The 22938-nt window shown below is 43.8% G+C and overlaps 1 protein-coding gene across 3 annotated transcripts in view; it reads left to right on the top strand.

Moving 5' to 3' along the window:
• LOC124072358 (estrogen receptor beta-like) overlaps nt 1-22938 on the top strand; it is a 92534-nt gene that overhangs the window by 19602 nt on the left and 49994 nt on the right. Inside the window, exons 1-2 of one of the 3 annotated variants that reach the window (XM_046413749.1) lie at nt 2439-2632; nt 6386-6442. The gene's annotated coding sequence lies outside the window, so the exon portion shown is untranslated. Of the gene's footprint in view, nt 1-2438; nt 2633-3067; nt 3209-6385; nt 6443-22938 lie in introns of those variants that run through there. The other 2 variants (XM_046413750.1, XM_046413751.1) reach the window with 2 other exon arrangements.

Here is a 22938-nt window from a genome sequence, read left to right as displayed (position 1 = left end):
TGCACAGAGTAATCTCAAGGTGAACTTGACAAATCCACACAAACACAGCCGTGATAACTCTGTGTGTTTAGTGGCCTGTACAAAGTTACTTTACTGAACGGTGAAGTCTGTTTTACCAAAGCACAGGCAGCCGTTAATGCAGTGATGGGATGTAACTAAATACATTTACTGAAGAGTTTTTCCTCTACTGCATGTGTTGCAGTGGACACCTGCCTGATGTTTAAGATCCCAAATGGCAGCTGCTCAGTAATTTGATTATGCAAAAGAAAAGTGGTGAGAGGGGATCTCTTTCAGGTCCAGGTCCTTCCTTTTGAAAAGTCAGACACGTGAAGGCTGCTAATCTGCACACTACGTTGTTCATTTAATGTCATCGCTGCTGGACACTGCTGGTACTCTGTTGTCCTAACTTTGTTGCATGGACTGGTCGATGCAAGGCATTTTGTCATTATTTGCTTTGCTTGTTGCTGCTGTGTATCTGAACAGACAGGTGAGAGGAGTGTTGTCTTGTGCTGCTTGCTTGGCGTTATGTGATGAAATGGTGCTTCCTGTTGCTGTATTACTCTGTGTTGTCCTGCCTGTTCTTGTTGCCTGCAATACTTGTGTTTTGACTTCTTGTGGTGTTGCTGTTGCCGTCTTCACCAAGGACACCTCGGGCCCTATTTATACATGGCGCACATGTATAAATGGTGATGGACACATAAATTCTGGCTTTCAGCACAGCGCCCCCACCACACTGCAAACTGGGGTGCAGAAGACACTGAAATAATACTTCATTTAGCAACGTGCAGAACAGTCAGGGAACGTCCTCTGACGCAGGTTAGCTCATTGGTAGCAACAAACTCTGTCCGGACAGGCAGCGGAGCTTTGTTGTGGTGGTGAAATTCCAATAAGTGTTTAGATTTGATTTCAAAACAAAGCAATTAGTATTTGATTAACATCCCTGTAATGCCCTGCAGACAAGCTGTAAAACTCTTAGAAAAACAATTCTTTGTTTTGTTTTTTTTTTCCAGCTTGCCAAGAAAACCTTCTCTAGCGCTGAGCAGCTCCAGACCGTCTGTGTGAGCAGACTGACGGCTGGCATTCGCATCACACACACACACACACACACTCGGCGTGTACACATGTGTACATGTACACGTGAACCCTAACACATGTATCAGCCTCACCAGACGACACCGAGCTGCATCCCCGCCTCGCAAGCACACACAAACACATGTATGCACACACACCTCACTGTCATTAGTGCGCCCACTCACACACCCTTTCCTCCCTCTCATTATCAATGCTCTCTGGCACCAAACTGTACGTGAGAGAAGACCAAAGCAAAGCACCGTCATTACTATCTGAGGCTAATACAATAAGTACCACGTATGTCCCCTTTGTCTCTGTCCCGACCTCACAACAGTCTAACCACATACTGACTCCACCCTGCAAGTTATTATGATAAGTTATATTCCTACTTTTATGCAGTAGCTGGCGTATTTGTGTTTTTGGTGATTTCTAGTATTCATTTCTGTTTTTTCTAATAACATTTAACATGCTGAACCAACAGTCTAGCAGGACATGCAACAGTGGCTGGTCAAGTAGACGTATTATTTAAAAAACAAACCTTATCCAAATCATTTAAATCAAACTATTTGGATGAGAAGTCACTTTAAAAAAGAAACAGTCTCCAAGTCCACACAAAAGTCAGACTATGTTATTGTCTCCACCCTGCCAGGAAAATTATTTAGATTTAAGTAGTGCACTTACAGGCTCATGTAATTGAGTTTCAGTTTAGGGATTGAGCTTTCCATTTCCCTTCCAAACACGGAAATTACACTCAAAGTAATATTTTGCAATTCAGTGTTTTGGTTTTAACTTTCCATCATCATCCAGGGGATTTTGCCCTGGGACCTGTTTCTCTCTGATTCTCTTCTTCTTTTCTTTGAATGTGTTGTTTACACACCTGTAAAGCGTCTTGAGATAACTCTGTTATGAATTGGCACTTTAAATATAACTTAATTGAATTGAATTGAATCCAGCATGAGATCAGAGCTAATGTTCAGAGTGCTGCTGAAGTGGAAAATTCATTTATTCAGTTGTGTTTGAGCTCTCAGACTCACCTGTCTGAGGTGGCTGACCTCACAATGAACATTTTCCCGTCACTAATAACACTTATGTCTAAAAGCTCTGTCTAAATCGGTGGTGCCCAGTAAGTCGATCGCATAGGTGGTGCGGGTAGATCGCATGGCATTAAAATAAAGCAGTCAGCCTCCACCATCATCCATCCTCTCTAAGGCGTTTGTCATTTGATTGACATACAGTGCAGCGAGCGTGAGATCTCATCTTTTTTAACACACGGGGTCACCGCGCATGCGCGACAAAAACGCGCGAGAGACTGTCAAACTCCGGCGGACTAATTACCAAGTTAGCAACTTCCAATTTATTTCTACTGAATTAAGGGTCCAGAAATGAGTGGCTCAGCTTATTGATGCGAGTCAGCCTTTCCCACATGAAGGTTCCTAAGTCCAGATACCGCTCCACCATGACTGACGGTCATGTGGGAGTCTGTTTGAGGTTGGCTATCAGCAGCTACTGTCCGGACTACCTAACCTGGCTGATTCCATGCAGTGCAAGTCACCAGAGGAAGGTAATGGACAAAAATGTACAGCATTGTATTGTGCCATGCGGGTTCATGCTGTTATGCAAGGTACACCAACATATATTATAAATACGTAAGGTATACGCACTATATATATATAAATAAGTAGATCATTTTGACTTGGCCATTTTAAAAATAGCTCACAAGCCAAAGAAGTGTGGGCACTCCTGGTCTAAATGTATTTCTACTGCTACATGCCAGCTACTACATGGACCACGATGTCCATGTAGTAGCTGCTCCGGAGCTCCTGCATCGCATCACCTGGTCATCCTCAGCTGTTGTGGAGGGAGTTTTCGGTTGTCTTGCACTAAACTTCACTTCAGTTTCGAATTAAAAATTGAGAAATTCAATATGACCTTTTAAACTGAGCTCTCACTCTCCAAACTTACATAGTTAGTTAGTTAGTTGGTTAGTTAGTTGGTTTCTGTCCTGCTAGCTTTCCCTTCTGAGTGTGTTGCTTTTCCAAACCAGGCGTTTGTCCAAGCTAAGTGTGGCAGCTGTGGGCTAATGGGTCAGTTAACCAAAGTAATTCAACACAGACACATTTGGATATGAATGGAAAAGGTAATTTTATTTTTCTTATGCTATCTTAGAAGTTTTTGTTGTTGCTGGTGTGCTGTGTTGCAATGTTACTTAGCTAACATTAGCCAAGCAGAAATGTTTAGATAGTTTTTTTTGTTTGTTTGTTGTTTGGAGGTTGAGTTGAAGGCTAACATTACAGAGAAAACAGTGTAACATTTAGGTAAATATGGTGTTACCATCTAATGTTTCCAATGTTAACATGAACCTGTGCTTCAAAGATGGACGAGAGCGATGTGGCTAGCGTCACGGCAGCTCGATGTTAACAATAGCTAGCTAACATGTCCACTTACACTACAGCCCATTTCCAGTTCATAGTGTTATCTTCTCTTTAGGGTTACTGTTCCACCTCTTCAAACAGCCGTCCTTTCATTTTAGTGTAGGATGTCAGATTAGATTTCTGAATCCCACCCAGTGTGCTCAGATGACAGGATACATGGATATGGAAAATAAAAAAAATTAATTATAAGACTGGGGTGGTTTATGTAATTCAAGAAGTGAGGAACTGTTTGAGATTTCACACACGCACACACACACACAAATCACATTCTTTAGAAGTAATAAATTCCAGCGATCAGGACACATCCAGCATACAAGAAGTGAAGCTTGTTGCTGCATGTCATTTTCAAAAAATGTAAAATTAGAGGGTTCAGTTATTTGATTCTGTGGTTTTGTTGCCTCAGATATCTGCCAAAGTGCTTTGATTTACAGGTCCTTCAAACATGACCAAACTAATGAATTAGTGTACATTGTCAGCTGTTTCTGTAAGTGTGTGGTTCAGCAGGTCGAGACGGTTGATTTTGTGGTGATAGCATAATGCTAAAACACGGCTTTTGCTTGATTAACAGAATGAGGCTCAAATGAATGGTTCACTGGAGTCACAGTTCATCTTGAAATGTCTGACTTTGATTTGTGGCATTACTGCAGTCAGAGGAATGTTGTTCACATTATTTAATTTAAGGTTTGTCTCAGTTACTTATTATCAAAGAAAAATACAGTCAGCATGTGAACATATTAATGTCTGTGCATGCTAACAACAGCTGTCCAGCTAATGTGCTAACAGTTACTTATAGCACGGACAGAAATTTGCTTATAGTTTTAAAATCTTGCAAAGTGAGTATTTGGGCTTTATTCTCTGAGGATCACCAGACCTTGTCCTAAGCGTTAGTGCTTTACTGCTTGGTGCTGCTAAAATTGCTCTCTGCTGGTAGGTTATCTAAGCTTACTGGTTTTCCTTCCTTGCCCACCTTAAAGTTCTGGCCTCTTGTTCGCTATTCATGTTAGCTAGTAAGTCCTGATACCATTATCATTGTTTTGACAAGAGTTGTGTCTGGGCCAGCTGTTTGCCGTTGTTAGTTAGCTGTAAGCTGAATTCGAACTTTGTTTTTGAGCTTGATCCTGAGTTTTACGGCTGGGAGTGTATCTGTGTAAAAGTCTATGGACCTGCACTCCAGACCGCAGACTGCACCTCTGTGGGATTCTAATGCAGCAGCGTGTCTGACACATGTTTAATGTTCTCTGTGTGTGACTACAAAGCGTGAGAACACAAGGGTTATCATTTACAAATCTGCTGCTTTGTAGTTTATTTTCCCTCACATTTCTCCTTTCTATATTCTGACATTTGCGAACAGCCCGGTGGAGGTCAAACAGTGTAAACGCCAACAGTGATATAGTGTTGTGCGAGTGTGTATCTGATTTACTGTGTGTGAGAACGTGGAGCCTGTCATTTCACAAAACCACATGACTGGCGCTAAAAAGAGGAGGAGGAGGGGTGCGTGCGGAGGGGGGGTTCAGACCACATTTGGATATGTTAAGAAGTCCTTGAAGGGTGGTTATAATTGTCAGATATACCAGTCTGACTCATTGTTTACGGCTCGCGACAAAGGCCTGCATGTACCGTAGCCTTCCATTCATCAAGCTACCATTTCTGATTAGGCCTGTGCTGAGTTATGGTGGGAACCAGTAACATTTCCTCCCTCATGTAGACCCAGGTTCCTGCTGATAACAAACAACTGCACAAAGCCTCCGTGTGTGTACGTGCACCACGGGCTGTGTTGTGTTGCGGGGAGAATGGTGCATTTGAAGGCCCTGTTGCATCCAGATTGGTGGTGGAGTATTAATAGATTTAGGAGACATGGAGGACCCTTATATAAAGCAGGAAATACACATCACAAGGAGGTTCCTCCCAATGCCACTTATTCTATTTTCTATTCAGTCACAGTCCATGTCAACACGTGGGTGAACTTTGAGTGTGTACTTGTTAACTCCAGTGGTGGTTTTGATGCATGTACTATTGTTAAACTCAGTATTTCATTCTGCTACATCTTTCTTTATATTTTCACATTATAGGCTTTCCCACAGGTCCCACTAGCTATATAAAAATCACCAAAGGACATTTTATGACCAGAGACTTTAAAATTTTATTTCAGGAAGTTTCACTGAAGTTGTAAGGTTATAAAAAGAAATTTGCATGTTAATGAAAACCACAGTTACTCAGACCCTGACCCTGAGTGATGGTGATCTGTCAACCGATCGGCGGCTAACTAATGTGACAGGAAACAAGAGGAAAGAGACAAAAGGTGACATCCACCAAAGACTTTAAACCAGAAGAGTTGTCATCACAAGGAAGCTACTTGCTTTTTTTCTACTTATGAATGAGATGCTGCTAACTAAGCTAACTCAGCTAGCTAACGGTGCAGCTCAGCAGAGGAAAACAGCATTAATGTTTGCATAAGCCTCTTGTCCTTGAGCAGATGCACATTTCCTTCTGCCTGATGATACAGTGTAGTTTGGTAGAAAGAAAAAATACGTTTTTGATTTTGCGGTGAGCTGTCTGTTTAAAGAATGGACACACGGGAATTCCTGTGTTATGTATGTATAGTTGTACACATCGTTTTACACAGTGCTGAGACTTGGTACCTTCTGTAAGTAGAACCCTAATTCTAAACTATAATCTTATGAGTTATACTTAAATCTGTGTACCTGCACTCAAGCTTTCAAACAGTGTGCTTACAGGACACTTACATTTATTCCTGTTTTATCCAAGTAGTTTCTTACTTGTTGGATATTTTTTTATTTTTCTGTTTTACGTTTCTCTGTATTTGTGCATTGCATCAACGCTCATGTATTTTGGTTGCTGCAGTGACTTGTTTTTCTCCATAGGGACCAGTGAAGTTTGATCTCCTGCCTCCTCTACAGCCACACCTACGGGCCATTTCTGTGAGTGAGAATATGTTCTTTCTCAATCTGCCAAGTAAAATAACCCTTTAAACTGCATAATGCATTAATGAAGACAAATAGATCTGTGTGTGTGTGTGTACGTGTACGTGTGTGTGTGTGTGTGTGTGAGAGAGAGCTTCTCTCTCCTTCTGTTCCTCACCAAATCTGCTGTGTTTGGTTTTGGTTTCCAAGCACCGAGATCATGTTTGACGGCGGCTTAGAACGAAACAAAAAATATCTTTGCGCTCAAGGTGCTTTGGAGAGGTTGAGCCCTGTTTGTTCACCTGTGTTGTGTTGTTCCTTCTGGGTACAACAATCGCTGCAGTGTCTACCTGGGACATTAGCTGAGATCTTTTGTAAGCAAAACTAATTACCATGAAAGACCTCCACTGGGGGAGCTGATCACGTGTTCAGCTGCACTGCGGCATCTAAGCTTTTAGCAAGCCTCATGAACAACAGACCCGTTTTACGTCGGTGAGGGTTCGGTCACTTGCGCGTTGTTGCCGTTTCTATCAGAGCTTGTGCAGATTTATTGAGTAATGTGCAAATTGATCTGGTACGGACTGCACTGTGTAATGTAACAAGTGGGCGTTTATGTGAGAGATCAGCACTGTATGTTTGTATGCACTCAAAAGGCCAGGTTACTCAGATAAACCAGGTTATGCAGGTAACTGGTGGATGTAAGTCTACATGCACATGCAGCAGGTCAGTTCATCACATTTCTCCTCTGTCCACCAGCCTTACTTTGGAAGCACTGCTATTTTAAATCAGTGCTCGGATCCTACATGAACGCTATTTTATACCACAGTTAGAAAAATGTTGGTTATTTTAAAAACTAAGCCTTCGTCCAGCACAGTGTGCACAGACAAATTTGTGAAACTGGCATATTAGAAGTCCGCTTGCAGCAGGAGAGATCAGGCTTCTTGTTTTATTTTTAGGGATTTTTCTCAGCAGATATTTTGGTGGGAGAAGAGACCAACATGTCCTCATACCTCAACAGCTGAGTGGGTCGATTGCCAGTCACTCCCAAAATGACAGTACCGACGACAGTCGTACCTGACCTTCATCATCACATGCTTAATGTTGTGAAATGGTTGCTGCTTGCACCGATGAGCCCAGAGACTCGACTGCAAGCCCCTGAGACACATACAAAAACAAAAAGAGTCTTTAAAGCGGAGACCTGCAGGCAAACAGCAAGGAGTGTGATGTTAATGTACAAAACATGAGAACTTATTTCAGCACAGGGCTGATTGCATTCCCAGCTGCTTCTGTCAACGGCACATCAGCAAATCCAACCCAGCCAGAATCAGCCTCCAGAGAAGAGACACACATCAGCGTCCTCCAGACCTGGGTGGTAGTTAGCAGCGTGGTAGTGGCTGTAATTGATAACACAGGCTTAACATTAGCTGAATACTTTGTGTCCTTTTTAATAAGATCTTTGACCCCTTTGTGAGTCTGACATGAGAACACAGGATCGTTGATGACACTAATTTTAAGCAGTTCAAACTCCCTGTAGATGAAAGGTTAAACCTAAAAGTTTGCTTTGCCAAATCAGATGTAACACCTTCAAACTGTACAATACTGTGAACTTTACCAGCTCATCTGCACGTAGTGCACAGGCCAGAGATGATAGTGGGATATCTCAAAAGTGAGTTGTGTTGGTGCACTCAGATACACCTTAGCTGTACGATGATGCAATTCTAATGCAAATGTGTTTCCACTGGAAGTACATTCAAGCCCAGGATGTCTCATCCAGATGCACAAAGATGCCCTCTGGGACTGGCTGCGACGCAGAGAGACTTGCCAAAATGTCAACAACACCAGCCTCATAGTCCATAGTCATCCACCTCTGTCATGCTGTCTGTCACTCCTTTTGTTTGTCGGAAAGAGAGAGACAGACTTCACGTCTTTGATGAAGGCTGATTCGTTATGCTGCTATTCAACAGCACGTTTGGAGGAATTGCTTTATTTGGCCTCAGTCCTGTCAGAAGGGGACAGAGAGCGAAGGCAGCAGGATCAGCATCTTGGAGAACACCTTCAGCTCTCACTTTCAGTTGTCGGCCCTGACAGGCGTGTAAATAAAACTCATGAAGTTGGGGGTTTGTCAGTTTTTACCGTCAGTAAAACCCTGCTCACACATCAGTAATAGCAGATCACTTTGGTCAGAGCCTGGCTTGCGTTTATCCCCTGCTTCTAGTCTTTATGCTAAGCTATGCTAATCACCTCCTGTCTCCAGCTCTTTACTGAACACAGACTGAACTCAGTGTTTTCAATTCTGTTTCCAAACTGGTTGCAGAACCAACAAATGCCGTGCTGTTCCTTTAACTTTGTGAGCCTGTGATTTTTACTGTTTCATGATTTTGTAATCCCAGCTTCGAGGGCAGTTTGTGAGTTTCCGAGTGCACAAAGGGGTCATGTGGGCTGGTGGTATTGCACCACAAGTGTTTAAATGTCAGATCAGCGTTAGGTGCTGATACCCACAGAAAGTAAAGTGAGAACAGTCATGCCAAGTGAGATTAGGAACAATTAGCAGTTAGAAGTAATTTAAAACTGGCTCGAAAGGACATCTTTTCCTTTGTACTTTTCTAACCACCAGACTTGTCCACTCCGTGAATCTGACATCTCTATTGTCCATTACGCCGACGACATGTGGAACTCGGCCATAACAGCAGGGAGGTTAAAAATAGTTTTAAAAGCAGGCACTGACAGATTTACAGTACATGACATAAATAACATTAGATCCTTACAAGCCTCCAGACACCATTTGAACCAACAGGTGTCCTCCACGGTGTCATTCAGATTCCTCTTTATGCTGACTGTGTTCAGGGGTCCGCAGTGCTGAACTGCAACTGGATTACACACTTCAGAAAATTAAATTATATTAATGATTGAGACCAATTTTGCTACTGAAAATAAGTCTGAAACTGTGCTGAACGTTTAACCTCCGCTGGCAGCACAAAGAGCTGAAACACAGACCTCATCTGTTCATGTTTTGGGCGTTTGTGTTGATCATCGAGACATGCAGGGCTCTTTTATCTGAACAGTCACTCTGTTATTCTTAGGAAGTCAGTTGTATCGGATGATATTCGTCATGCTTTCTTTACCCGTCACTCCTACAAGCTGTGAGCGTGGAGACGAACAAGTCAAGCCTGCGTGAGGATCACATCCATTTCCTGGCCTTTTGAACTGTCTGAGGTTTAGTTTGATCGGTTTGTGTTTGCCATCTTCGTTTATGTGGGTGTTATGAAGCAGGATGAAATAAACAGTGTCGAGAAGCACAGAGCGTGCAACTATGGAATGTCATTTAGGTCAGTGTTGAATAAGTAAATCAATGCATAAATAATAAATATGTCCTTTAAATAAATCAGAAAATAAAGGCCTAAATATATGTAAATATATAAATGAATAAATATAAATAGGTAAATAAATAAGTTTACATTTTGGAAAGGACATTCGGCTGGTTTTCTCACAGAAGCAGCAGCAACTAGAGACATAGCAGACAAAGCTAAAGTGAACATGGCTGCTAGGAGCCAGACTCAGATGACGGTTTAGTTGTTGACGGACTCCCACTTTGGCTTCCGTTGTTCTCATTCTTCTGAATTAAAGGTATTCGCACCCCAGATTTTCGACTGAACTGCTGCAAACATGTTTGGCATGAATGTGCATTTCCTCCCAGCCACACCTGGCAGCAGCTACCTGCTCGCTGACTCGCTTCGAGGCTTCCTCAGTGTTTGTTCAGAACTGATTCCTGTTAAATGCTTTAGAGCTTCTCTGAACCACTGAGCCCCTTCTCTGCCGTTCATACATTCACTATGTCACAACTGCTGTGAATTCCTCTGATGCTCTCTGTACATAACAAGCAGAAATTTAAAATGGAGAAGGAGCAAAGTGCCATAGATTGAAAGCACGGGGCCCTGGTTATGTTCCAGATTACATGCAATGAAATTGGTGCTTTCATGTTACTTTATTACAAAGCAACTAAAATAAAACTGTAGAAGTTTTGAAACATGTCGAGGAACATGTCGCAGTATTGCATTTAAGGTCCCAACAATTAATCTCATTAGCAATGAATTCATCTGTTATTTTATTTCAAATGATCTGTCTGTGAGGTCAGGATGTGACAGGAAAGAAGAGTCAAGCAACATCGGGCATTTTTGCTTGTTAAAAAACAAAATAGTTAGACATTAATGTTCTGCTCTTCTTCTTAGCTCAGAAGCTTCAGCAGAAGAAGTCGCATTCGGTGATTAATTGGCAACTGATGATTATTTAGAACATACTGAACGCGTGGATCAGCTGGGGGTTGATTATAAATAAGTTACTTAGAAGTTTCTATGGATGATTTGACATTTAATTTCCAATCTAAGCTGACTGCAGCTGCCGTTCTTCAGTGATGAGCAGACTGCAGACTGTTCAGTTTGCACGGCCACAGGTAGGGAGTATGTGAGGTTAATGAAAGGCCGTCAGTGAAGGACACCTTTAACGACGGAGGAAGTTTGTATCAGCAGTTGTAGTAGACGGACTAATCAGACGAAGAGGCCGTCCAGACGAGGCCGGGAGCCTTGAAGAGTGTAATCTAATCCTCGACGGGGTGGAAGGGATGTTCTGCCAGTCAGCCACTCTCATATTAGGACATGTGTGATCAGCTGTTTTGTAAGCTTGTTCCTTCGCTTCACTGAGTGCACGAAGATGCAAGCAAGTGTTTGCGTCTGTAGCCAAGCAAGCAATGCAATGCTTGTTTGGCTGCAGACGCAAACTAACACACAAACACACTGAGGTACAGTTCGCACACATGCACGGCACCTGAACACGACCGAGTGCACGTGTAGCAACACAACCCGGCGAGCAGATCGTGTAAACCCACTCGTAGCGCGTTTGGCAGCGTCATAGTAACCATCTGTGTTGCTCGTGGCTGCGGTTCGTTGCTCCTGTTGCCTTCGTGCTGCTTGTGAGGCCTCCAGTCTGCTGCCGCTGATAGCAGGCCGTCACTCGGAGGCGGTTTGGCCTCGCATCGCTTGGCTGGCCTTTCTGCTGAGTCACTGTTTAGCTGCTACGCTGAGCATGTCAGCACCTGCTGACCTGACTTTACATGTCAGCTATTCATGTCAGTGTTCATACGCACAAGCAGAAATTAAGGTCCCTTTTCCCCTTCCTTTCATGAAAAAGTTTCTCACTGGCGGCCATTTTTTAGTTGCATAATTTTTTCAAAGACCCGAGGTTCATAACACACAAGTCTTCAGCAGCGCAGAGAGAAGGAAATCACAGTCAGGAAGTAGCTGCAAGAGTACAAGTTCGTTCAGTTTAAAATAAAATACACGATAATTTTGCAGGATACACTTAAAAGCTCCATGAAAAGCTAACGCAACTCGTGGATCTCGATTTCGTTGTGAAGAAAGTTTTTTTGTTTTGTCATTAGTTCTCAAGTTGCAGGCTGCATTTTGTTTTATTGACATGTTTATTGAAAGACACCAGCAGCCTGTGATTTGTTGAGGTTAAATGCGACTGTGACAGCAGGTTTTCCTCCTGCTGCAGGAATGAACTGAATGCTGTTTAACTGCTGCTGGACTCCACTTTGAGTCACGTCGAACAGATTTGATCCCACACTACATCGTTAAACTTACTCTTTTGCTTTTGTTGTTTTGACTGAGAGACGTGCGTGTCCATTTTCTTAATCCAGCAGATATTTTGCATGAGATGTCAGATTTTCCAGCCGTGTTTGTGACATCAAAACATGACGTCATAAACCATAAAACTGAAAAGCAAAAATATTAAACCTAAAGTTTCAGCATCTCCAGGTAGCAGAAACGTGCAGCGCTGACATTTATTCTGGTTATTGTTTGGAGTTTAGGTCAAACTAAAGGCAACACGTTCTCATTTTGAAGTTTCAAACCAAACAGGTTTTCTGCAGGTAGTTTTGTTGGACAGAAACGGCTGACCTGAATCTGAACAAACAATCATGGCAAGTAGTTGTGTTAAAACATGTAAAAATTAGCGTTGTGCTTTAAAGTGTTGTCTGTAACACCAGAATTGATTGCAGATGATCAGACAATTAACCCTTTTTTGAATCGAATTCTTCTCAAACCGTTTGGGTTTAGAGCAGACAGCAGAAGACGACTTTTAACAGCCTGCACACAAACTGATCGCATCACTGCAGCCACATGTGTGCATTCACACATATATGAACACACACTTCCATGTGTGCAAACACTTGCTCCAGACCGCGACACACACACACACACACACACAGAGATCTAACACACTGGACGCTCCCCTCTGTCGCCGGCTGAAAATAGCTCCATCTCGTCGGTGTGTGAAGTGTCCGGGCTCTCACAGCTGATTGTGTGGCCCAGAGAGAAAACAGCGTGAGGCTGTGGGATGTGACAAGAGCGCCGCTGTGGGTGGAAACTTCTCTTAAAGGAAAATTCCACCCACTAATCCTCTTAGATATCATCGAGTGTTGAAGCTTGTTCTCTCGGAGCTCCCTCTCGGCTGTGGGCCGTACGTGGGCAAAGTTCAGCTGTTTGCCTTGTAGCTGCGTTGTAGACATTTCAGTCCAACCAAGCACTGAAAGCAGTAGTTTCAGCTCGAACAGAATTATTTGTGAATTCACATTATTGCTAGAAAATGAAGAATGTCAGTCTAACAAATGTTGCAGAATTGCAGGAAGTTTGTTGATTTTGCTCTTAGATTTTAAAGAAATTATACCAACACCTGTTGGTGACTGCTGATCTGCCATCAGACTCCCTAAAAGCTGCTAAGAAAACAGGCCGAAAATAACAAAGCCAGAAATGTAAAGAACGTCCATATTCAGTGTTTAACACCCAGGAAAATGATGATGCACACACATCTTATATCAGAGTCAGAGTGTAGCTCGTGGCTCCGGTTGTGTGTGTGTGTAATGATGTATGTGCTTGTTATCGGGCAAGTGTTTGTTTTTATTTTGAGCATGTGAACAACAGTAGCGCTGCGTGCATCTCTTATGAAACCCTGTGGGGGTGTAAAGTGTCTCTACACAACACAAAGCAGCAGCGTGATTAGCATTGCTGCTAAAGCGTGAGAGCGTGTGTGTGTGTGTGTGTTGTCCTCCGTGATCCAAAATTCCCCCCAGCCTTTCATCTTCCTGTTCTCACGCCTGTCAGGACTTCCTGCTCACGCCCAGCTGGCCCCGCCCTCTGCATGACTGACAGCGCGCCCGCTCGCTGTCACTGCAGCGTGCACGTCCTTCCCGTCAGCCGTACCGCCACCTTTAATCAGTCCATGTCTTCAGAAGGTTGTTTGTCATTACGCTCTCTGTAACATGTTTTATGTTGTCTGTGTGGTGTCTTTTATTGTGAAAGGCAGTGTGTGTGTTTGTGTGGTGAGTAGAAAGGAGGGAATTTGACATCTGTGGGTAACCAACCCTCTGCACTGTGAGTAAATGTAGATATAATTAACTGCTAACTGGTCTCTAAGTTCAGATGTTGATTTACAGCTCAATAAATGCCAGTTAGGATGTTTTATTAGTTAATGCTTAAAATAATCCTGCAGGTGGATGAGAAGTCGCTTTGATCTGAACTCAGAACAGACAAAATCTTTATGGAATATGTATAAACAGAAAATAAAACACCTTGTTTTGAACAGTGATTCTTCTGCTTCTGAAAGGGGGGGGGGGTGTAAAGTAGATCAGCTAATTTGAAAAAAAGAATTCATGAATTAATTTTTAAAAACCACCTGCACATATTGAGTCAGCTGTAGCAGTTAATGTTGGCGCTCAGGGTCGGCAGGCGAGCAGAGACGCGTCTGCACGTCATGAGCGTCATGAGAGCGAGACCTGAAAACTCAGTACGTCTGGCCAAGAGTGTCGTTAACCTGCCGGCTTTGGCGATGAACCAAAATGTTGGACTTTCTTAACTAACACCAAGAAAAAACATAAACACGTTACCCCAACACAAATCAAACTGCTAAGTCGGTGGTTCATCTGTTCTTGTCAGCTCTGAGGCTGTCAAATTTGCACAACTGAAATCCTAATAACACACTCGTTGGATAATGTCTAAAAACATTCAACTATAAATCACTTGTCCCCACGTGCTGCTCTGACCTTCGTCGACTCATCCCCGTTGCTTCTGCAGTCAGAGCATCGGCGTGTCACGAAGGGGACGACACGAAACGTAAAACTGCCACGTCTTCACTCTATTGAAGGACAGGATGAAAGGCTAATGACAGCATGAATGCAAGCAGAAAGAAATGACACCAGGAGACTGTTGGTAACGCTCAGGAGACGAGTGGGGGAGGGGGGGACTCTGAGGAAACAAGGCTGCGAGCCGTCACTGCTTTGGGTCATGTGAATATCCTTCGGTGTTTTAGGGTTTTGTCCATAACAAAGTTTCTATCAGTTTTGTTTTGCTCCAACTCTAACAGTATCCCAAGATCCTGCGCCTCCCATGGCTGCTGCTGCCATCATTTTTATCATCTGTCTCTCTTTCCTGTACTGGGAGAAACTGACTGCGTGACTCATTGTTCTGGAGGTGAGAACTCGAGTGAGAAATGACTGACTGTGAGTTCACAGGCAGCCAGTCGGCGACCTCGGCGTGTTTAACGTCTTCATGCGGGCCGGCTCTGCATTGCTGCCCCTCAGCGTGACCCCGGTGTAGTTTGGAGAGGCCGAGGCTATCATTAGCAGGACCTTTGGCCCTCCCCTTCACTCTGCAGCCAGGCAGCCAGCTGGTCCCGCACTCCCTCATTAGCTCCAGTCCATCTCGTCTGCACTTTACCTGCTGGTCATGTCACTACCCTCCTCTTATCACAAACACCACCTTAACCTTGCCCCCCCCCGTCTCTCCCCCGCCTCCCCCGCTATCTTAATCTGCCTAATGTGTGTGTAAATAATGTTTGCGTGGTCCAGATAGCTTTTGTTTTACCATCAAACAAGCCCCGACCATGGGAACCTGGTCATTAATTACCATGTGATTCATGGTTATGGCTCTGTGTCTCGTCTCGCCACTAGTCTGTCATTAAGACTTTCCCAGACTTCCCATCCCGGCCTCTCCCAGCTAACAGCTCACCCACACCAGCACTCAGCCCTGCTAAATCATCACACAATATCAGCACCTTCTCTTCCACCAGGAAACACACACGGGTTTCAGAGTGTATTACAGTCACCACAAAGTTCAAATGAGGAGATTTGGTAATTAAGGCTGCAAAATAGTCTGACAGGGAAGTGCAATAAAATGGTTTAAAGTTCACAATACAATACAATAGTTTGACGTCATGAGTGTGACAACGGAGTGCCGCACTTCTCCTCCTTCATCTTCTTCTTCTTCTTCTTCTTCTTTTCTTCTTCTTCCTTTTGGTTTTTGAAGGATAACCAAAGTTGTTTGGTTGATTTACAGTCTGAATAAACCACAAAGACAGTTTTCAACAATTAGCAGCGTTTTCTCCACACTTCTGTGTGTAGTGTAGGTTTCTGGTTTCTGAATGTGCTGCAGCCCGTTCCCTTGTTAGAAACATTGATTGACTGTCGTTCTCCCATTTTAAGTTGTTTTTTTTTGTTTTTTTTCTGCTGCTGTACTGAAGGCTGAGGCTGCCGCTCGGAGGAGCAGAGGGGCTGCTGTCAGCCTGCTGTCACTTTGAGGTTTAGCAACAGCTACAGACAGGACGGGGATAAGGCCAAGAGGCTGGCAGGAGTAATCTTACCCCCCCCCCGAGCTGCACCACTCGCTCTGCTCACTCTGGATCTGTTTCTGCATGTGTCTACAGTATGAGTGTTTATGGAGGCTCTGTAATGACGAAACCAGGTGGGGAAGGGAGGGAAGTACATTAACTCAAGACTGAAGTACATAATTATGCCTAAAACGCTGAATTAAATTATTTTACTTGTATGTGAAAAATTTGCTTTAATATAATTTAATCAGTTAAGTTATTTTTGTCACACTGACTCAACAGGGCAGAAAAAAAACTTTGTACTTGTTGTGGCCCTTTACATTTTTCACTGCTGCACACAACTGATTTGAAGGAAGTTGATCTGCAAGTCGGGATTTGAGAGCACGTGGGAGCAGACTTGTAAGTGCAGTGAACACTTGATTGATGCTTTGACGAAGCAAGAAGAGTCACGTTACTGGAGCCGCACGCTGTCACATTTAACGGTTTGTATCCCTGGGAGGCAAACTTTGGCAAGTGTTGAAGCCTAAATGTGGGGAAACGCCCTCTGACATTCCCAAGCCCTCAAAGTCTGAAGAACAGAAAAAACGTCTTGTACTGTGTTTCAGGATACGATTTGCTTGTTAATTAAAGCTTGAATTGTCTTTTTGTTCACTCTGTAATTTTGGCATGAAAAAGCCTCCATAGATTTCTTGTCCTTGTGTGTTTGTATACTGTATGAGTGTGAGTGAGTGCTTGGTGTTTTTCACTGTGTGGGTGTTGCTTCAGCTGCCCCAGACTGTAACTTACTCTACCCACAGCCTGTGCCCACACACACACACACACACACAAACACTGCGTGACCCCCCTCAGCCCAAACAGTTGCTCACGTCACTTCAGTGGAGGCGAGAGCAGCCAGACTCTGACAGTAAACGCTCCGTTCGACGATCAAATGATATCAGCAGATAAGTCCGGGTATCAGGTCTCGACGTCTCGCTCTGCATAGTTTGTGGGGTCCTGCTGTCCTTGTACCACATGTGTCACAGCCTGGACTCCGTGGACCTCCACGACCTTATCACGCAGGTCTTGAACTGGAGCTGGTGATTTTCTTGCTTGTGACAGGTTAAAAGTCTTAGGAGATTTAGAGTTTAGAAATGCTGCAGCTTTAAAAGTGTGAAATAACTGGTGTTTTCAAGTTTTAAGCAGTTTTGTTTGCGGTTTGTAAGTCTTGTTTCAAGAGCACAACAGTTGCATGTAACATAGGATGCGTCTGAGTTATAAAAGTGCATCACATTTTAGCCTGCTCCTCAGTGGTCAGGATGTTTAAAACAAAGTCTGTCTGAGAGGGTCAAACTTGGTGGAGACAAGACTGCAGCCAGGGTTTGTTAACCGTCTCTGTTGCTCTTCATCTGCCTTCGAGCAGAGATGATCCGAGAATGTGCACCATCACCCTCGTTTCAAAGATTACTTGTAATGAGACCACAGAAAACATGCAAGAAAACTTTTGATTTTGGATTTGGAAATTCTTTGGAGGAAGATCAGAGAGTTTGGTTCGGTTTGGAGCAGATACGAGCTCTCTTGGTGAGCACCTGTGCCCCCCCACAGCACTCTGCTGGTTAAAAGTGGTTCAAAACAAACACAAAACATCATTAGTTATGTCTGTCTTTTTTCTGTTCAGCCAGTGGAGACACAGTTTTTAAATGCATCCTGTTTATTGCAGATAAATATTTACCTCAGTGGGTCTCTTTTGGGAAGTGCGATGCAAAAATAGATCAGCAACGAGCACGTAGGCCTAAAGATAGAAACAAAACAACAGCAGAACTTCTAGATGCTGAAAGTATTATTTACTATCTTTTCAAGTGTCTAATTGGTCACTTCTGGCTCCAGAAAGTCAAGATGGCGACAGCCCTGACGCCAAAGTCATAAGAGTCATCCACAAATCAATGACTGACGTCACGGCTGCCCCATAAAGTCAACTCACTGTAACAGCAAATGTGGATTCATCCGCCACTGACAAATAGTCCCTAAAAATGTGCCCATTTTCAGTAGGAAGCAGTGGATGGTGGAGTCCACAAACGGGCCACAGAAGTCAGACCACAGTAATAGTGGCACACACACACACCAGGAGACTACAGATGTAAGAGTGCTCAGGCACACATGAACAGAGATGTGAATTTATGCTCACACACACTCAGAGTGTGAAGTTCTGCTTCCAGCAGGTTCCTCTGATCCTTTATGTGCTTCCTCTATTTTTAGCCACCTCATTAAACTGCTGCTAATGATTCTTAGCCGTGTAAATGGTCTGATAAGCTAATTATTGGAGGAGAAAACCTATTTCCATCCCACCCACATGAAGGCCTCTCTGTGTCGCTGCTCTGTTAAACCCGACATGATTAATAGCAGAGGTTTGGCACCCGCCGTGTGTTTTTATTATCAGTGTGGAGAAATTCTCTGCATCTATCGAAAGTGGAAACATTTACATGGTGAACATCAGGGACAGGCTGAAGCTGAGGACCACTTTGAAATGCTTCACTGACGCTTTTTTATTTAGTCTACTGAAGGCCTACAGGCCTGCTCCAGAGAGTTTTGATTTTTATTTTTTGTTATCACTTTAGGAAATAAATTTAGGACGGAAGAAGATAGAAAGCAACAATAAAATTAGGAAAAATATTGAAAGAAAAGGTGCTTGCTGAGGAAGAAAACTCAGAGCGCTCACTGTGGCAATGCTAACGTGCTAAACCAGCTTAGCTTAAGGTCTTAGCATGCTAACATATGATAATTAGCAAAGCAGAGCTGAGGCTGATTGGTATGTACTTCATCTTGCAGGTATTTGCAGTCTGAACTGATGGTGGCGCTGCATGAAAAGTGAAGGGATCATCAAAATATCTAACGGTTCATCCAGAGGGAACCATGAACACGTGCCAGTCTGTCTTGTTGGTCTGTGAGAAGATCAAAGCTGACGACCTAACTGATAAATGTTTCACAAAAGGTCGAATTTGTGTCACAGACTGTGGAGGGCATCGTAGTAACAGCAGGTCTGAGCTCAGTCAGCCGCACCACGCAGGATAGTAGCCAGGGGACAAGCCCGGACATGTGAGCTGACCCCGCAGCAGATCTGAGCACCCACAGGAATGTGAGTCGTATGCATGTGTCGAGGGGTAGGGTGGCGGTGGCGGCGGCGACAGAGGTAGCTGGACTGTTGGAGGTTCAGGGAGGGACGGACAGAGACACAGGGGCGGGGTTAAGTTACACCACCTTAAATCATGTTCGCATGTTTGCTGTTTACGTCTTCTGTGACATCAAGTCATCAGTTTACACACACACACACACACACACGCACACACACAGGAGTGACTGTCGGCACTGAGGCCTTGTTCAGGTATCATTATAAAGTGCGTTTTAATTTCCATTAATTTTCTGTCCCTGTTTTTCTGTTGTTGTGTCTTAAGTGAAGCACTTTAGATGAAGTCATTTCTTTCACTTTTAGTCATTTTAGTTTATTATTATTGTTTATTTCACTATTTTTTTTTAAATATTTAAAAGTCAGAAAGGCTACAATTTCACTCAGTTTTGGGAATTTTAACACTTTTGTATAATTTGAAGAAAGACTGGAAGGAAATAAGGAAGGATGTGGATTTAGGAAGGAAGGAAGGAAGGAAGGAAGGGAAGCGTGAGAAGGGAAGAAAAGCAGAAGGGTTGGGTATTAAGAAAGAAGAATTTTTCTCAGTTTTCATCAAGACGTGTGAACAAAATCTGAACCTTTTGGTTTGCAGCACAATGTGCACAGAGTTTCAGCCTCCTGTCTGTCTGTCTGTCTGTCTGTCTGTCTGTCTCTCTCTCTCTCTCAGGTTACAAGTGTTGCAAACAAAACGCCCGATTAACTAACGGTTACCTAAATACTCCATCTTGATAATCCGCGTTAGGAAAATGTCAAAGCAGCACGTTGCAATTGCTGCTGATTTCAGTGTTAATACCAACAACAGTCATTTAAAGGTTGTATCCGTCAATTTGGGAGCACCTCTGCTATGATTAAGTGCCTTAATAAGCTGCCTCGATTGCGAGTGTTGGTAGCAAAGTCCGCCCTGCAGACCAATTTGTCAGAAGTGACAGTGAACTCATCTCCAGCGATGGCCGTCATCAGCAGCCAGGCAGCTTAGCTCTCATGACAGAGCTGGACTTTTGGATGCTTGTTACATCTCCCAGACTTGTGTTTTCGGTCACCGTCTCTCCGTCTGCACCTGCTGACTGCGTTCTCCTCCGTGACGCCACCGTCGCCGGTAATCATAACCTCTTGTGAACAAGCATAAACAGACATTAAGCCTGCTGCTACTCCAGTCTGCACTTAAAAGATTGAGCCTGGACGCAGATTTATAGATTTTTCCCCCCCGTGGGTGTACAATAATTAGAGAGATCAGCTCACCACCGTTGGAGTTCACCAGGCTGTAAGTTGCATGAAGTTGCCGTCTGTAGCGCCCCCAGGTGGAAATCATACAGAAGCCCTGATTTGGGAAAAAAAAAAAAAAAAGAAAAAGTCACTGTTGCCTTTATTTAGCTGATGATTTTAGATTATTCTGAGGGGGATGTTGCAGTGTTTCCAAACCGTCGTGGTGTATCTGTGCAGGATGAGAGGGCGGCTGTAAGTGTGGTCTCACATGCAGGTCAGAGGTCAGAGGTCGCCGACTGAGACGTCGAGCGGCAGACGGCAGGTCTCACCTCTCGCGTCACCTCACAGCTGATTTACAAAGTGTGAAACGGGGGGAGGGCGGGGAGAGAAAACAAGGGAGTCTGCAGCAAAGTGTCCAGTAACATGTGCTATTCAAATGATTGTTTGTTTGGAGTTTATTTCTCACAGCAGAAGCTTTGTAACGTGTATGTTTTATGCTGAATCCACCTACTCTGACTAAGCATTAAAAGTCGGTAAAACTGCTTGTGTATGCAGTGCATGTCTCTGAACTGAGTGTGCAGGCATTGACGTGTGTGTGTGTGTATGTGTATGTGTGTGTGTGTGTGTGTGAGTGAGACGAGGCATCTTGGGTGAAGAAATGTTTGTTGCTTCCACAGCTTTGTACTGGGTTTTCAGTTATGTATGAAGTCTTAACAAGGTATTTGAGATTAATGAAGTCACCACAAACAGAGGGCCTGACCTGGAGCCCTTTTGGCCCCTGAGGGTCTGCAGTCCTGGGTGCAGTTGCTTGCTTTGCCCTGTTGTTAAGTCAATTTTGCGCTGGACTCTGTGGACTAAGTTTCTCTACAGGAAGTCTTTCACAGGTTACAGATTCTCTTATTTATTTAGTCCATTTACACCTGCTGATTAATTATGTTACTTTATGGAAGCTGATATAATAAATAAACACTGAGACGGAGTGAGACCACATTTGCGTCTTACTGAGTGCTGACCTGGTGACTCTCGGCTCAGCAGCATACTGGTCCTGTTTGATGTGTCTGCTCCACCTCAGCCCACCCTGCTGTGTCGCCTGTGATTGAAAATGTGTGTGTGTGTGTGTGTGTGTGTCTGTCTCCTTTGAACTCCGCCCTAATATGAGACCAGGCTGCGCGTCGGGCTGAGCTTCAAACCCAGTTGTGTGGCCGACCTGAGGGCCCGGGTTTGTTTAGCTGCCGTTCAAGTGCTCTTAAATGGAGATGTCTGCTGCTGTGTGTGTGTGTGTGTGTGGTGGCAGACCCTGGGGTGATGAATGTTTTGTTCCACCCCCCCACCCCACCCATTTGCAGCTGATCACCTGCTCTTTAGTCACAGGGAGGGGGGTCTGTGTGTGTGTGTGTGTGTGTGTGTGTGTGTGTGTGTGTGTATGTATGGGGCTCAGTTTGTTCATTCCTGACTTCTTCAGTTGGCTTTTTGAGGGTTAAGGTTTGGTTTTAAAGTTTACAGATTAGACTCAGGTTTGAGGTGAGACTTAAGTTGAAGTTAAGGTCAGTGAGGGTCCAACAAATACAGGCTGCATTCAGACCAAATCAGGCTCCAAGTTCGGTTTATTTTGCTTGTTTTGGATATGTGATGATCTGTACAGAAATTATCTGTTATTTCAACACAACTGCGGACATTTGCCCATGTCTCCATAATGTCCATTCATCCATTTTCTGTACCGTTTATCCGCCAGGGTCGCGGGGTCTCCATAATGTGAAACTTTAACTTTAGGATGAAGACTTTGTTTACATTTAGGTTGCCTCTTGAGGCATGATGGAAGTACTGAGGCCTACACATTCCTGCTGACTGGCATTTTTGTGTGGAGTGACAGCTGTGTTTGGTGGAATCGATTAGAGTTACAACAGATAAAACATAGAAACATTAATGACGTGCTTCAAAGCTGCACTGATCAATATTGTTATCAGCGACTGGAAAAATAGCTTCATGTAGCATGAAATGTGTAGCTTGTGGTGAGAAACCCACAGAGTTATCACCTGAACAGAACCGAGAATGAACGTTGGACTTACATTCATGGTGCCAGGAGTCACGGTATCATGCTGCCATGCTTTCTGTGATTTAAGGGCTGATGTTCCTTCAAGTGTTCAATTTACTGATCGGTTTGGTTTTTGATGATATAATTTAATTTAATGATTTAATGATATAAAAAGGGGCTGAAATGTCACGACTGACAGCTGCTCCCGATTGGCTCAGACGAGTGTGTGAGCGGGAACCCGACACTGTGGCTCCACCTCCCGATCGCGACTGCACAGACTCTGGCTCCAAATGACATCACCAGAACAAGATGGCAGCACTCTTTTCAAAGGCTGCGTGCTGTATTTGCTGCATGCCGACTTTCTCATTCGGTTTTGAACTCTTAAACCTTCAGTTTAAACCTTTGTACTGTGTCGTTGAGTAGATAATCTGGTCATAGGAAAGTGGCTTCATTGTGCATGGTGAAGTG

Source organism: Scatophagus argus, chromosome 15, assembly GCF_020382885.2.
Source record: "Scatophagus argus isolate fScaArg1 chromosome 15, fScaArg1.pri, whole genome shotgun sequence".
NCBI lineage: Eukaryota > Metazoa > Chordata > Actinopteri > Scatophagidae > Scatophagus > Scatophagus argus.
This window is presented reverse-complemented; position numbering and strand designations above follow the sequence as displayed.